This window comes from Salmo trutta, chromosome 6 (assembly GCF_901001165.1).
Source record: "Salmo trutta chromosome 6, fSalTru1.1, whole genome shotgun sequence".
NCBI lineage: Eukaryota > Metazoa > Chordata > Actinopteri > Salmoniformes > Salmonidae > Salmo > Salmo trutta.
In genome coordinates this window covers 24703881-24718170 of record NC_042962.1, presented here as the reverse complement: position 1 = coordinate 24718170, position 14290 = coordinate 24703881, and the positions used below count along the sequence as shown (strand labels likewise).

The window sequence follows — 14290 nt, the reverse complement described above, 5'->3', positions numbered from 1 at the left end:
TGGAAGTTTGGCCCGCTCTTCCCCATTAGGGCATGTGTGAATGTTCTTGGGGCCTAACCTACCCCAAAAGTTTGAATACAATGGCAAACCCGTAGTAGACTGTGAGGTAGTTTTGTGCCTACAGGAACATTCATGTATGCTCTTTACCCGATATCATGATAAACTTTGGTCATATCGATTTTGCAACCCACCACTAGTGAACATTGTTTTATGTGTCTCATTCCAAAACAATTTAGAAATTTTAACTTCAGAAGCATGGGCTACTTCCATTTTCTCTTTGACAGAATAATGTTCTACTTTTGAGATCAAGGAGGAAGCAATAGAGCCTTTATTTTGTGATAATATAGAACATTTAGTTAACACCATTTAGTGGTGAAATGTGTGTTTTACACGCTGCTTTGTTTGAGCATTAGTCTAAGCTTATTTCAATTGAAACGAGTCGAAGTAGACCTATCGGACTAAATTTAATTAGAAATAATATCTATGTAAAAACGGCCAGCTTCAGTCAGCTAGGTTGAGCTTCTTGTTTGGCAGCTCAGCATCCTATTCGAGAAATGGCTAACCGCATACGTGGAGTGTGTCAAAGTGGGCGTTGCGAAATAAGTGGGAGGATCTACATAAGTGGGTTATGGAAACCTAACAGCTAATTGGGCAGATTGGTTGTCACTCAAGACCGTTTTACGCGGCAGCTTGCTGTTCCTAGTAGTATTTTTAGCTAATCCTAACGCTTTCCCTAACCTTAACCTCATTCTCCTAACATTCTAGGTTAGTTATCCTAACCTGCCTGGTGAATTATCCTAACCGGCTACGTTAATTCTCCCAACCGGATACGCTAATTATCCTAACCGGCTTAGCTAAAATGCTACAAGGAAGCAATAAGCAGTCATGCAAAATGGTCTTGAGTGGCATCCAATCTGCCCAATTAGCTGCTATGTTTCCATACACCCACTTATGTTGATCTTTCAACTTATTTCGCAAAGCCCACTTTCAGACACACCACATATGCAGTTACGGATTGCTATCCGCGATCATTGGGAAGTCCCTAGCCTAAACTTTAGCCTTGCCCATAACTCTTACCAAACCCTAACCATTTTAAATGTCAACTTCAATGGCGAATAGTAAGGACCATGCAGTTACTCATACTTGTCCTTGTCCTATACTTGTTCACGTGCGAGTCAGAACTAGGAACCTCAGAGTTAAAATTAACGCAAGTTATTTGCGTAGAGCTTCCTATTGGCTGATTCTGATACTTCCCAAGTGGGAAACTCTGGATCATCTTTCTACAACGATTTAGCAGTCGGAAATTTCAGAGATTCCTAGTTGCAACTAGCACATGAACGCGGTTCTATTTACAAGACCCGAACTTTCCTTTAGTTCTTATTGGTCAAGGTTAAGTCAGTCAGTATTATGTCAGCACTCAATATTCCCGGGACGTCAGTGATTGTAGGACTCCAGCACGAGCAGGACAGATGTCAGAAACGTACTTTTAGTGGTGAGGGACGTTCAGGGTCTTTTTGCTGAGCCGCATCATTTGGCTCCTTCACGTAAAAGAGGAGCATAATTTTGCTCACAAACGGCTCTTCATTCAAAAACTTGAATATCGACCTAGAACCATAAAAAATGTTTTTTTGATAATCTCTAATGTGAAGCCCAAAAGGTAGGCAACCATTATGTCAGCTCGTGATATGCACGTTCAAATATACAGTTATTAGATCGCCTGCAATTTTTTATTTTTTTATTCACGACTTAAAAATGAGCATGGACCAGAGTGATGTGCTCTCCCCACTATTTATGATATCTGCAGTGAGGATTTACCATCTCAGAGAATGATTTTGTAACGTATTTGCAGATAATGGTTGTTTGAAGCTCAAAAGGCAGTAGGCCTACTAGGCTAGCAGTGTGTAAATCAGGGAGTCGAACGAACGTCTCTCACCGATATGATTCGGTTCCCAACGTTCACCAAAAGGAGCCGTTCAAAAATACCAGTTTGTTCGCGGACGACTCATCAATAGCTTTCAGCAGAGGTCCTACAAAATCTTTCCATGAAAATAAGACCATGAAGTGAGGAGTTTTTAGATGGAGGTCAATGAGAGTGTCGAATTTGGTCAACAAAAAATGTAATTGCTCATTTGCTATGTGAGGCTTATTTGATCAAATAGAAGTTTCGTAATGGTAGGGTTGTTACGAATGCACTAGTAAACACAAAATATATATAAACATGTAAAGTGTTGGTTTCATGAGCTGAAATAAAATAAATAAAAGATCCCAGAAATGTTCCATACGCACAAAAAGCTTCTCAAATGTTGTGCACAAATTTGTTTACATCCTTGTTAGTGAGCATTTCTCCTTTGCCAAGATAATCCATCCACCTGACAAGTGTGGCATATCACAAAGCTGATTAAACAGCATGATCATCAGCATGATCATTGGCATTTCGGTAACTTAAAAAAACAACATTATATATTGTTTCCACACGTATCTGCCCTGTCATTGGCTAGAATGGCCCCCCTGTCTTGCCTCCTCTAGCTTGCCTTCCATCTTTGAGGACATTTATTTCCGTTGTTAGAGCTGTCACTCGACATTCTCGACAATATAATAGATAGTCTTTGCTTTCAGTCAGAAACCTGCTTTCACCACCCTGACCAATGACTGTATATGAATGGACAAAGCCATCGATCACGTGACACCATTCATAGCTACGTGAAGAGCACTGAAGCCAAATTAAGTCAGTTAAGATGGCATCTCATGGAGACATAACATGCGCAGTTTGAGCTACTCCAGGAAGTGAAGTTGCAGGCTAGCTCAATGCTTCCCCCTCTCCATTGACCACGTGTCCATGCACACCAATATCCGTTATTATTCGGGATACTCAAGTATTCTATTTTTGAGTTGACGCATATAAACATCATATCCCGTTTACAATAACCTGATTAAGCTTGTAATCCTGCGTATGTGAAACCAGGATAAGACGCCTGGGATATGCATATCTTAGATGGGATACTGGGGCATGTAAACATCTTATCTTGTTTACTGTTGTTTTCTTGCGGCCTGCACAGGCTCAGTTGCACATATCATATGTGTTGTGCAGTCTGTGGTGTTTTGTAATGATGTTTTCATCTGATTGTCAAACAAATCACTTCAAAAAGTAGGCTACCTGCGCAGTTCGATCTACCATAATATTTCAATAACAATTTATTTTGCTGATACTCCGTACTGAACCACATAACATAGTGGGTACTCCTAATTTAGACACGTTTCTCCTTATAATTTCCAACATTTGGTAGGCCATATAATTTTGGACATTTGGTAGGCCATTTGTCAACTATAGTTAGATACATGCAACTACTCTTCTGTCATAAATCGTTGACCTAGAAGACTAAATAAAGTAGTGCTCACCAGAATAATGTCTTATATCGATAGTTAACACTGGTAAAGTTGTCTGTTTCGTTTAGAGACCGGGATAAAATGCAATAGCTCCAAAACAGTGGAAAGATTGGTCATGTGCAAAATGTCCAATGTCATCAGTTTGACCAGTGTTAAGGAAATTAAAAGCTGAGAAAACGTTTAAACACGTTTATAAGACTTCAGTTCATCTTCGGCGCATATTTTATGTGGTTGAACTAGTCCGCTTGCATAATGGTGTCAAAGATAACACATTACACACGCCTTCGCGTTTTCTCAAGAGATGCTGAAAGAAAGAAATCATATTTCTCCACTCCTGTTCCCGAGACAAAATTAACATTTGTTGTATGATTTTACTCCAGGAAATGTATAATTCTGCAGGAGTTAATATCAAATTACATGTGAGAGGTTATAGGCCTACAGTGAGTGTCCATATTTCAGTTACTATTCCATTTAACCCATATGAACTTCAACCAGGAATATTCTGTTTATTCATGGATACAGGGATACTCCTGAATGGGATATCAAAGGTGCATGTAAACAGCTTATCCCGAATAAGACCTTAAGTGGGATACAGCTGCCAACTCTCACGCATTGTCCGTGAGACACACGCATCCAGTTCTCACGCTCACACACCACACCTCTTATATCTCACGCATCTAAAAGCACAGGTTTTATTTTACTGATTAATCCAGTGTATATTCAGTGTGTTAACTTTTTATGTTCTCCAAATCGTTTTGAAATCGGAGCATCTGCACCTAGGGGCGGAGCCAGAGGGGTGTCCGGGGTGGCACTGGACACCCCTGACATCTGATTGGCCACCCGGGTGCCACCCCAACATTTTATTCGCTACTGACAGTTTGATGCTGATTGCCATCCCGTTTCACCTCTTGTTGAAAGAAGCACTTATTTTGACATTCGGCGGTGCATTTTTATAATCGAGGAAGAGAGAATATTGGTTGGTTGCGAGATACAGAAGAATAAGAAGAACATACAGAAGAAGAAGAGAGAATATTTCCACAGCTCCACGAGCTCTTTTCGCGCTTGGCGAAAGCATGATATTTGAAGTAAGTTTTAAGGTTTAGCATCGGGTTTAGGTTTCCTGAACAACTTTTACGAAAGTTGAGTTGCTGTGTAAGTTAACGTTAGACCTTTGGTTCCATTAACAGACAGTTCATCAGATAAGAGAGATCGGTTCCCAATTTAGCCTAACATTATGTTTACATCTGTGCTAGTAATACACACATATACAGTGCAGTGTCGTAAGTTACAGTATACAAATGTTTAGCTAATGTGGGGTAACTAGTAGGCTACAGCTGTCAGTGTTCAGCAATTTGAAATCCATTAACTCAGTTAGATTTTCGTACTTGAACTCAATAAAAACAATTGTTATTATCAATCTGTTAACGTTACTCAAAAGATTACCACAATTAAACATGAAAAGAAACGGAGAGATATCAGACATATTTTTAAAGAAGCACAAACAGGCAGATCAGGTGCAAACAGACCCCAGCCCTTGCACCACCACCGGACTCCAGAGCAGCTCCTTACATGAGGCTAATCAGAGTCAGTGTGGTCAGACTTCACAAGGACCCAGTCTACCACCACCAGCTCAGAGCATCTACCAGGCAGTCAGTCACATGCCCAGTTCAGAATTTAAGTTTAGCTTCAGCTTGTAATAGATGATTTTGTCAGATTAAGCCTCACTTTAAAATGTTGGTTGTTGATTCATGTGCGTTCTTGTTTTGATGGCTGTGGCATTTTTATTGTGATTTATACACTAATGGTTCTTGTGTTATTTTATGTAATAGATGTATCAAGGGATGACACAGAGACCTCTGGATCTGAGCAAGACAGTGAGCCAGAGCTGCCAGGGGATGTCATCGAGCCCCCCCCAACTGCATCAAGCACCAGATATGCTGTTCCAAAAGGACCCAATGGTAGGCCAGGCCTATACTTTAAACTACACATTTTAGTTAGCAGCTGTTAGTATCTAATCTTGTGGATCTCTTAATTATACATTTCCATAGAGACATGACACATTATTCAATGTGTATTTCAGACATTTCAAGATCCAGAGAAGGTCCTGTACAGCTGTGTTTGAAAATATTTCCCAGTACTCAGCTTGGTACTAGGAAAAGGGCTTTCAACAGCTCCTGGTATAAGGACAATTCATGACTTGAATATTCTGTAAATCAAGATTTTACTTATTGTTTGCCTGTAGGCATTTTTATCTGCCCAATACACCTAAATCTGCCTTCACATCACAGTCAGGATTTTGTAACTGGAAAAAAGGTGCTGTTTAAAGATTCTGGGTTTAAGCTCCATTCGAAGGCAGAGCATCATATCAATGCCAAGTATGCTTGGAATCAGCATAAAAGGGCTATTGACAGCAACTCATCAATGTTAGATGTCATAAATGAGGACCGGAAAAGAAAGTGGAGGAAAACTGTACTGACATTAAAACAATTGCAGATGTTCTCCTATTAACTGCCACTCAAAATATAGCACAGAGGTCATCAAGAGTCTGATGACTCTCACAACAAGGGTCATTTTTGGACAATCTTAGAAGAAATAGCAAAGCATGACACTCTCATAGAGAAAAGGATGAATGCATGTGGAAATGCTAAGTATACAAGCCACCAAATCCAGAATGAAGTTATTGAGGGCTTAGCTGAGATGGTACAAAGTGAAATAATAAGTGAAGTAAAAGAAAGTGAAGTTTTTCATGTAATTGCAGATGAAACCAAAGATTTAAAGAAAAAATAACAAAAGTCTTTAGTTGTGAGGTACTATTACAACGGGGCCATCCACAAAAGCTTTTTACACTTTCAGTCAGCTAAAAGCTTAGATGCAGCAGGTCTCACAAAAATGATAATTGATTGCCTTGAAAAACATGTTCTGGACTACAGAAATAATATTGTGGGGCAAGGCTATGACGGTGCATCCGTCATGAGCGGAAAGCATTCTGGTGTGTCTGCATGGATTAAAAACAGTGCAAGATTTACATTTTATGTGCACTGTAATGCACATTGTTTGAATTTGGTTCTTGTCGATGCTGTAAAATCAGTGCCTGAGGCTGTTCACTTTTTTGCTCTCCTGCAGAAGCTTTATGACTTTGTATCTGGCTTGTACGTTCATCTCAAGTGGCATGCAGTTCAGAAAGAGCTGTATCCACAGCAGCAGCCCAGGGAACTACAGAAACATACGGATGTAAGGTGGGCATGCAGATTCATGGCATGCCGTAATCTGAGGGACAGGCTTCCAGCAGTTCTGAGAGTGCTACAGGATATCACACTTGAAAATAGTGGTGATAGATCAGTTATATTTACATTTCATAGGGCTTTTGGTTACCTTTTGTAAAGTGCTTGGTGATACCAAATGTCTTTCTGACATGCTCCAATCAAGCTCTCTTGACCTAGCAAGGGCTGTGGATCTAGTAGGTGCCCTTACAGACACATTACAGGACTACAGAAGTGAGGGTTACTTTGGAGAACTATGGACAGAGGTTGAAGAGATTTCAGAGCACTGCAAAATAAGTGTACAAACAGTGTGTAAAAGACAGCCTAAAACAAGCTTAAGATTTCACGACTCATTGACGATGAGCACTGTAGGACAGAAAATTTGTGATCAAAGTGATGGTGAGAGCTTTCAAAGAGCTATCTTTTATCAGGTGCTTGACAGTCTCACAGCTGAGCTGCAGAGGCGTTTTTCAAAGAAAAATTGTGAGATAATGCAAGGGGTCCAGTCTCTCAACCCAAAGAGCACAACATTCTTGAATGAGGAGCCTCTATTTGCCTTTGCTCAGACCTTTGAGTCAGATTTAGAGGACCTCAAACATGAGGTTCACCAAACCAAGTGGCTTCTTGATAGGCATCTTGATAGGAGAGAGAAAAGTGGAAGGGACAGACCGTCTACTCTCCTTGAAAGAGGTCTTTCATGAGCTATTTCGACTTAAGATTTCTGTTGTTACACCAGTCAGTAGTGCTTCTTGCGAGAGAAGCTTCTCAGCTTTAAAACTGATTAAAACCCACCTCAGAACAACAATGGTTGATGACAGGTTAAATCACCTCAGAATTATCAGTGTTGAGTCAAGGAGGGCACGCTCCCTCAACATGGATGAGTTTGTGAAACATTTTGCCAGTTCTCAACAGAACCGCAGAATTATGCTGTTTTAAATATACCTAGGAAAATGTGGCACTTAGGCAGTCCCTCTGGTCAGGATTAAAACCTGCACTGTGTATTAGCTAGTATACTGACATTCTAAAATGGTAAATCCAAGGGGTATCATGTCACACAGATTTAATTTGGTCTTGATTAGGCCAATTCCAAAACTGTTCTTTGCTATTAGTTAACATATTATATATGTGCATAAATATGATACTGTAAATTTGTAATATTGATGGGCAACAAAATTATTTTAATTTTTCAAGTCCATTTCTTGATACCTGGTATGTCAAATTGCAGTATGTTTTTTTGTAAATTTACATTTTTGTAAATAACTATGCCATTTATGTAACACACAAATGCTCTCTTATCTCCTTGGTGATTGAGCTTTATTTTCTGAAAATATTTTGGATGTTCAACACTTATAGACCCAGATTATATATTCATGAAAACAGTGACCCAAGTCTCTCCTTTGTGTGTGTGTGTGTGTGAGAAAGAAATTGAGCTGCAGTTCTGAGGTAGAGACATTGACTATTTACAGTATGTTAAAGAATTCTAGTGAAGTTACCCTTTTGGACCACACTATCTGCCACATTGAAGAACTAATCAGAGATCATAGGATTCATTCATGCTCCTTAGATGCAAGGTTAGGGTTACACACACATTTTCTGTCATGGTCTATGGACCCTCTGAAGTAGCCTTGGCCACCCTATGTATAAAACTCTAGTTCCACCACTGTCTGCACCTGCAATTGAATAACCTTTCGAGCGGAACCTCTAGCATTATTATCCTGTATTGCCACAGCACTGTGAACCGCAACGCATTGAATCATATAATTTGGTCTAGTTATGTAAGGGATCAAGGTGATTGGATGGGCATTTTAAAGAAAAGCCCCTCAAGATTAGAGTGGAGCTGAATGGAGAGTGAACGTTCTCCGCTTAGTTTGGTAAAAGAGCATCACTGTAGTCCTGTTTTATGTACAATGTTGTCAACACAATTATGTAGCTGTTACTCCCGTCCCTTTTGACAGCTTGTACTAAAGTCGATTTAATCCACACTTGTATTAGTCCCCTCGTTTGGTGATTGGCGTTTAGGCTGTGACAAGGAGAAGGCAGCAGACAGACCTACACTATGTTTTAGCAGGGAAGGTAGGGTGACCTGATTCTAGAGGGGAAATAAATATACAAATAATTTGGTTAGGGTGTAGGGTCGTCTTGTCTTCACAGCATTTTATTATCTATCTATTACCTGATCATTGGAACAATTCTCATTCTTAACAATGGGATGAAATCATATCAAATCAAATGTTATTGGTCACATACAGTACACATGGTTAGCAGATGTTATTGCGAGTGTAGCGAAATGCTTGTGCTTCTAGTTCCGACAGTGCAGCAATATCTAACATGTAATCTAACAATTATAGGGTAATTAGTGTACTTGTCAGCAAGAACACTACTATTATTCCCCACACTTATTTTATTATTCAGCTTCTTCACAATTTTGCCAGTGTAATCACATATTTGAAATCTGATATACCTACTTGTGTCTTTCAAAATTAATCATACGAGGCTATGTATTTTTGCAGTCATTCGTGGACAGTTTTGAATAAGTCATACAAATAAGCATTGGATATTAAATGCTCCAGGCCTCACATATCATTTTTTACATTTTAGTATTGTGCACATACTAGGCAGAGATGGTAGAGGGGACTCACAAGTCATAAACACATCATATTTTGTCTATGCAGAGTAAGATGATGAAAAGGATCTTCAACTAGTAGGCATAAATACCACCTGATTCTTTTTCTTGAAGGTTGGGTGATTTTGATAAATGAATTGTTATAACAAGAACATTTTCAAACACACAGCACTTGGGAAACATAGATCAGTATTTGCCAACCCTCCTATGGAGCAAGCAGGGTTTTCTTTCATCACTATTTTGAAGAGATAGTTCACCCAAATTACAAAATGTTTGTGTCCTTACCTTGAAAGCAGCCTATGGACAAGGAGACTGCAATCTATGATTTAGTTACCCACTGCCATCAACCATTAATATTAGTATTTCCTCTGCAGAGCCTTGGTGTAGTGGTAACACTCCCTGGCACATGTTGCATACAACTTTCCACCTGAGACCAGGGTTTAATCCCTGTTTCCAACCTTCCCACTGTTTCTCCCCATTTCCTTACTGTCTGAAAGAAAGTGTCAAACCACCCAAAACATTTGTAAAAATGATTACCATACTAAATTTCATCCCCCCCAAAATCTTAAAGTAACAAAGTCGTCAAATTTTGAGTGTTCATTTAATATTCAAGGCATCCTGAATACACCTGAACTGTGGCATATACAAAAAAAATCAAACCTGCTCAAAGGCCTAAGCCATATTGAAATAGGTAGAATTCTGGGAAATAAGCTTTAAAACAGTAACATTTCCTGGGGGAGGACACCCAGACCCCCATCTAGGGGTTATGCCAGGAGGCAATGGAATTCATATAGCAAATCTCATTCCAAGCTTTCTTCAAAAGTTGTCAGCCCTGAGGATATGAGCTATTTGGAATACTGTGCGCATGTAAACGTGGTCATTGAGTAACTCAAGTTGAAGCCGACCTGGATACTGCAGGCTGCCATTAACTCAATTATCCTTATAATTTCTTCTGCGTGTGATTTAAAAATAATCGGTTCAAGGCCATACATCTGATGTAATAGAAGCAATTATTGGTACCAGGATTGTCTTCAAAACGTTTTTATTTATTTACAGGAAGATTGCAATTTTTCACTATAATGGGGATCCTGTTTTTGCTAACAATGCCTGCAGTACCGCGGTCTGCCTTGAACTTCCGTGGCTTCAATGAGAGGCAGTCACTCTCCCTGATCCTGATGAGCATTTTATGTTTTCCCTCCTACTACTCTTCCTCTTGTAGTCACAATACATTTGCTGATGTGATGTTTTATTGTGTGTCCATCTAAAAGTAGGCCTAAGTGCCTTAAGATGTTGCCTTGTTGTATTCAGAGCTCAAGATTGCCTATTGTTGTAATCAGCATTCATGTTGAGCTTGTTAACTAGCTCATGCTAGCATTAGCATTTTCATTTAGAATGCATTAGGAATTAGCATGCCTATTAGCGATTAGCCGTTTGTTAGCATTTCTCTTTTCTGGTGCTAGGCTATTTTTTTGTTATCTTTCTATATCCAGTGCTTGACTTGGAATGGACTAGGTGCTGGTACTCATTTTGGGTGCCAGTACTGTTTATATTTAGGTGCAGGAGCGCCACAATACTTTTGAGCTAATATTCTATGAGACAGGGGTTCCCAAACTTATTTGGCCTGCGACCCCATTTTTATATTTAAAACAATCATGGATGTAGTCAACCTAAGGTGACAACATTTAAAATACCCAAATGTGGGACAATGGGATGATTTTGCGGGACATTGACAGGACAGTGTTGCCTACATGAATAGCTCACATATTTTTTTAAATCACCCACCCACTGCACTGAACAAGTTATTTGAAGCAAGCGTGCCTGTACGCTACTCTTTTGCACTGTGCAAAATTTTGTCATTCAGAAACGAGAGCCCAAATGTGTGGCTGTTTTATGAAAATCAGGTAATATTTCACAGATGTCATTGTTTTCAATGAGAGCATGACGGTAAATGCAGTTGAGGCATGGCGGCATTCAATGAGAGCATGACGGTAAATGCAGTTGAGGCATGGCGGTGAATGCCGTCAGCCACAATGGAAGACAGGACTTGCCACCAGAGTCAAATATTTGAACTTTTGCCATCTGCAACAACAAAAAAATAGTTATTGTTTATGGCCCTCTCATGATAAAGACCTTTGGGGATTACATAGATTATATTTAGTTACATTTAACTGGTTAAATATATCATGAGGCCCACATATAACCTAATCATAAGAGTTGCCTTCATTACACCTTCTTTCTTCAATATAATCATTCATACTCAGAAGGTTAAAACGAATACACACGCAGGGGGGAGGTTTGATAATGTTGTGGGTTTGTTTTGCTGCCACTGGTAGCAAGGCATCATGAAATCAGCAGATGCAAGGCATCATGAAATCAGCAGATTATCAAGGTGTTTGAGTCCAATGTGCAACCCAGTGTCCAAAACTAGGTCTCTGTCAAAAAAAAGCACCCAGGAATGATTTAACAAGAAATGTTAGACTGTTCTGGAGTGGCCAGCGTTGAGTCCATATCTGAATGCCATCGAAAACGGCGATATCTGAAAACACCAGTTGGTAGAAGGTACCCCTCAATCATTGCAGAATTGGAGTGGTTTGTAGTTTAAGATTCGGCCAAACCTCCAGTAGAAAGGTGCATCAAGCTCCTTGATGGCTAAGAATAATTTGTCAGCAGGCCAAAGGCAGTACAACCAAATATTACCTCTTTGGTATTTTGTTTTACTTTTCTAAATAAAATTTCTAAACTTACATTTCAAAAATCTAAATTGGTTCTGCAATGTTGAACATCCAATAATGTGTGGAGACCAAAAGTTTTTTTTCAATTTGAACTTATTTTGGAAGAAATAGGAAATTATTTAAGAAAAGTGCAAGGGTGCCAATATATTTGGCCACAACGTTATATCATAATGGCAGATTCTATTGATGTTGCTGCCCTCGGGGCAGTAACCTGACCATAGTATAAGGTGAGATACCATACACAAAATGGTTCTTTGGGGTTCTATATACAACCTTTTGGTTCTTTTGACGAGATGAAAGAAACCTTTACTAAAAAAGGTTCTATATACAATGAGTGTACAAAACATTGACATAGAGTGACCAGGTGAATCCAAGTGAAAGCTATGATCCCTTATTGATGTCACCTGTTAAATTCCACTTCAATCAGTGTAGATGAAGGGAAGGATACAGTTTAAATATGGATTTTTAAGCCTTGAGACAATTGAGACATGGATTGTCTATGTGTGCCATTCAGAGGGTGAATGGGCAAGACAAAATATTTTAGTAAGTTTGAACGGAGTATTAGATTAGATACCAGGCGCACCGGTTTGAGTGTCAAGATCTGCACTGCTGCTGGGTTTTTCACGCTCAACAGTTTCCTGTGTGTATCAGGAATGGTCCACCAAAGGACATTCAGCCAATTTGACACAACTGTGGGAAGCATGAGTCAACATGGGCCATCATCCCTATTGAACGCTTTCAACACCTCGTAGTCCATTCCCTGATGAATTGAGGCTGTTCTGAGGGCAAAAGGGGGTGCAACTCAATATTAGGAAGGTGTTTCTAATGTTTTGTGCACTCAGTGTATTTACCCAGTGAAGGTAAAGGAGCATGAGGGTTCTATCCATTCCCCAGGGTGTAATGGGGATTTTAGAAAATAACAGCTAACAAACGCTAACCCAGTCACATCAAACACAAAAGTGTTCCAGCTGTTTTGTATTGACATGTATGTCCATATTAATGATGCTGCTGCATGATTTTACCTGGTCAGAAAAATGGCTAGTTGACATCTGACATGTTAGCTCTCAATGGCAGGGCAAAGATCAATTTCCACTCAGCCTAGGTCTGAGTGGAAAACAGTAAGGTTCATACAAACCTGTGCTGTTGCAAACTAAATGCTAGCAAGATGAAATAATGTGTTTAATAAACGCATACACTCTTAAAACTGCCATTCCAGCATGATGATGCAAGAGGATGGTGGTTGAACCAACTTGCAAGTAGCCTACAAATAAGCACGTTATTTTTCAATGTATTAAGGTAAGCAAATAATATTTTTTTTATTCAAATATATGACGCCAAAGTCATATGATAAACTATAGGTTAGATAATTAAAGTTGGAACTAATTTGAGCACCTTTGTAAGCTAGCTAGGAAAACAGAAAAAGCTAGGGTACTTTAATTCGCCACTTTACAAGCTGGCCAGCTAACTCTTTCAAATGAACATTGTTTTGTATTATATGCCAAATAGAGCTACAGACCTAGCCTGACAGCTAATTGTTACTTTCATTTCAGCATTTCAGTATGGAGTCAATTGAGGAGACCATGTTCCATGAAGCTTGTTGCTGACTGAGAGGAGGCATGTATACATTTTTTATTATACGTTATGTATGATAAGTCTTAGTGATTCAATATCCAGTTAATCATTACATGACTTGTAACAGACTATACAGTTGAAGTCAGAAGTTTACATACTACGTAGCCAAATACAGTAGTGGCCAAAAGTTTTGAGAATGACACAAATATTAATTTTCACAAAGTTTGCTGCTTCAGTGTCTTTAGATATTTTTGTCAGATGTTACTATGGAATACTGAAGTATAATTACAAGCATTTCATAAGTGTCAAAGGCTTTTATTGACAATTACATGAAGTTGATGAAGAGTCAATATTTGCAGTGTTGACCCTTCTTTTTCAAGACCTCTGCAATCCGCCCTGGCATGCTGTCAATTAACTTCTGGGCCACATCCTGACTGATGGCAGCCCATTCTTGCATAATCAATGCTTGGAGTTTGTCAGAATTTGTGGGGTTTTGTTTGTCCACCCGCCTCTTGAGGATTGACCACAGGTTATCAATGGGATTAAGGTCTGGGGAGTTCCCCAAGCCACTTAGTTATCACTTTTGCCTTATGGCAAGGTGCTCCGTCATGCTGGAAAAGGCGTTGTTCATCACCAAACTGTTCCTGTATGGTTGGGAGAAGTTGCTCTCGGAGGATGTGTTGGTACCATTCTTTATTCATGGCTGTGTTCGTAGGAAA

At 39.4% G+C, this 14290-nt stretch overlaps 1 long non-coding RNA gene across 1 annotated transcript; it reads left to right on the top strand.

Annotated features, from left to right (window-relative positions):
- Positions 1–4216: 4216 nt before the first annotated feature.
- Positions 4217–13759, top strand: LOC115195714 (uncharacterized). The gene is made up of 3 exons (XR_003878735.1): positions 4217–4469; positions 5214–5342; positions 13550–13759. It is a non-coding gene; the product is annotated as an uncharacterized LOC115195714 (long non-coding RNA).
- Positions 13760–14290: the final 531 nt, after the last annotated feature.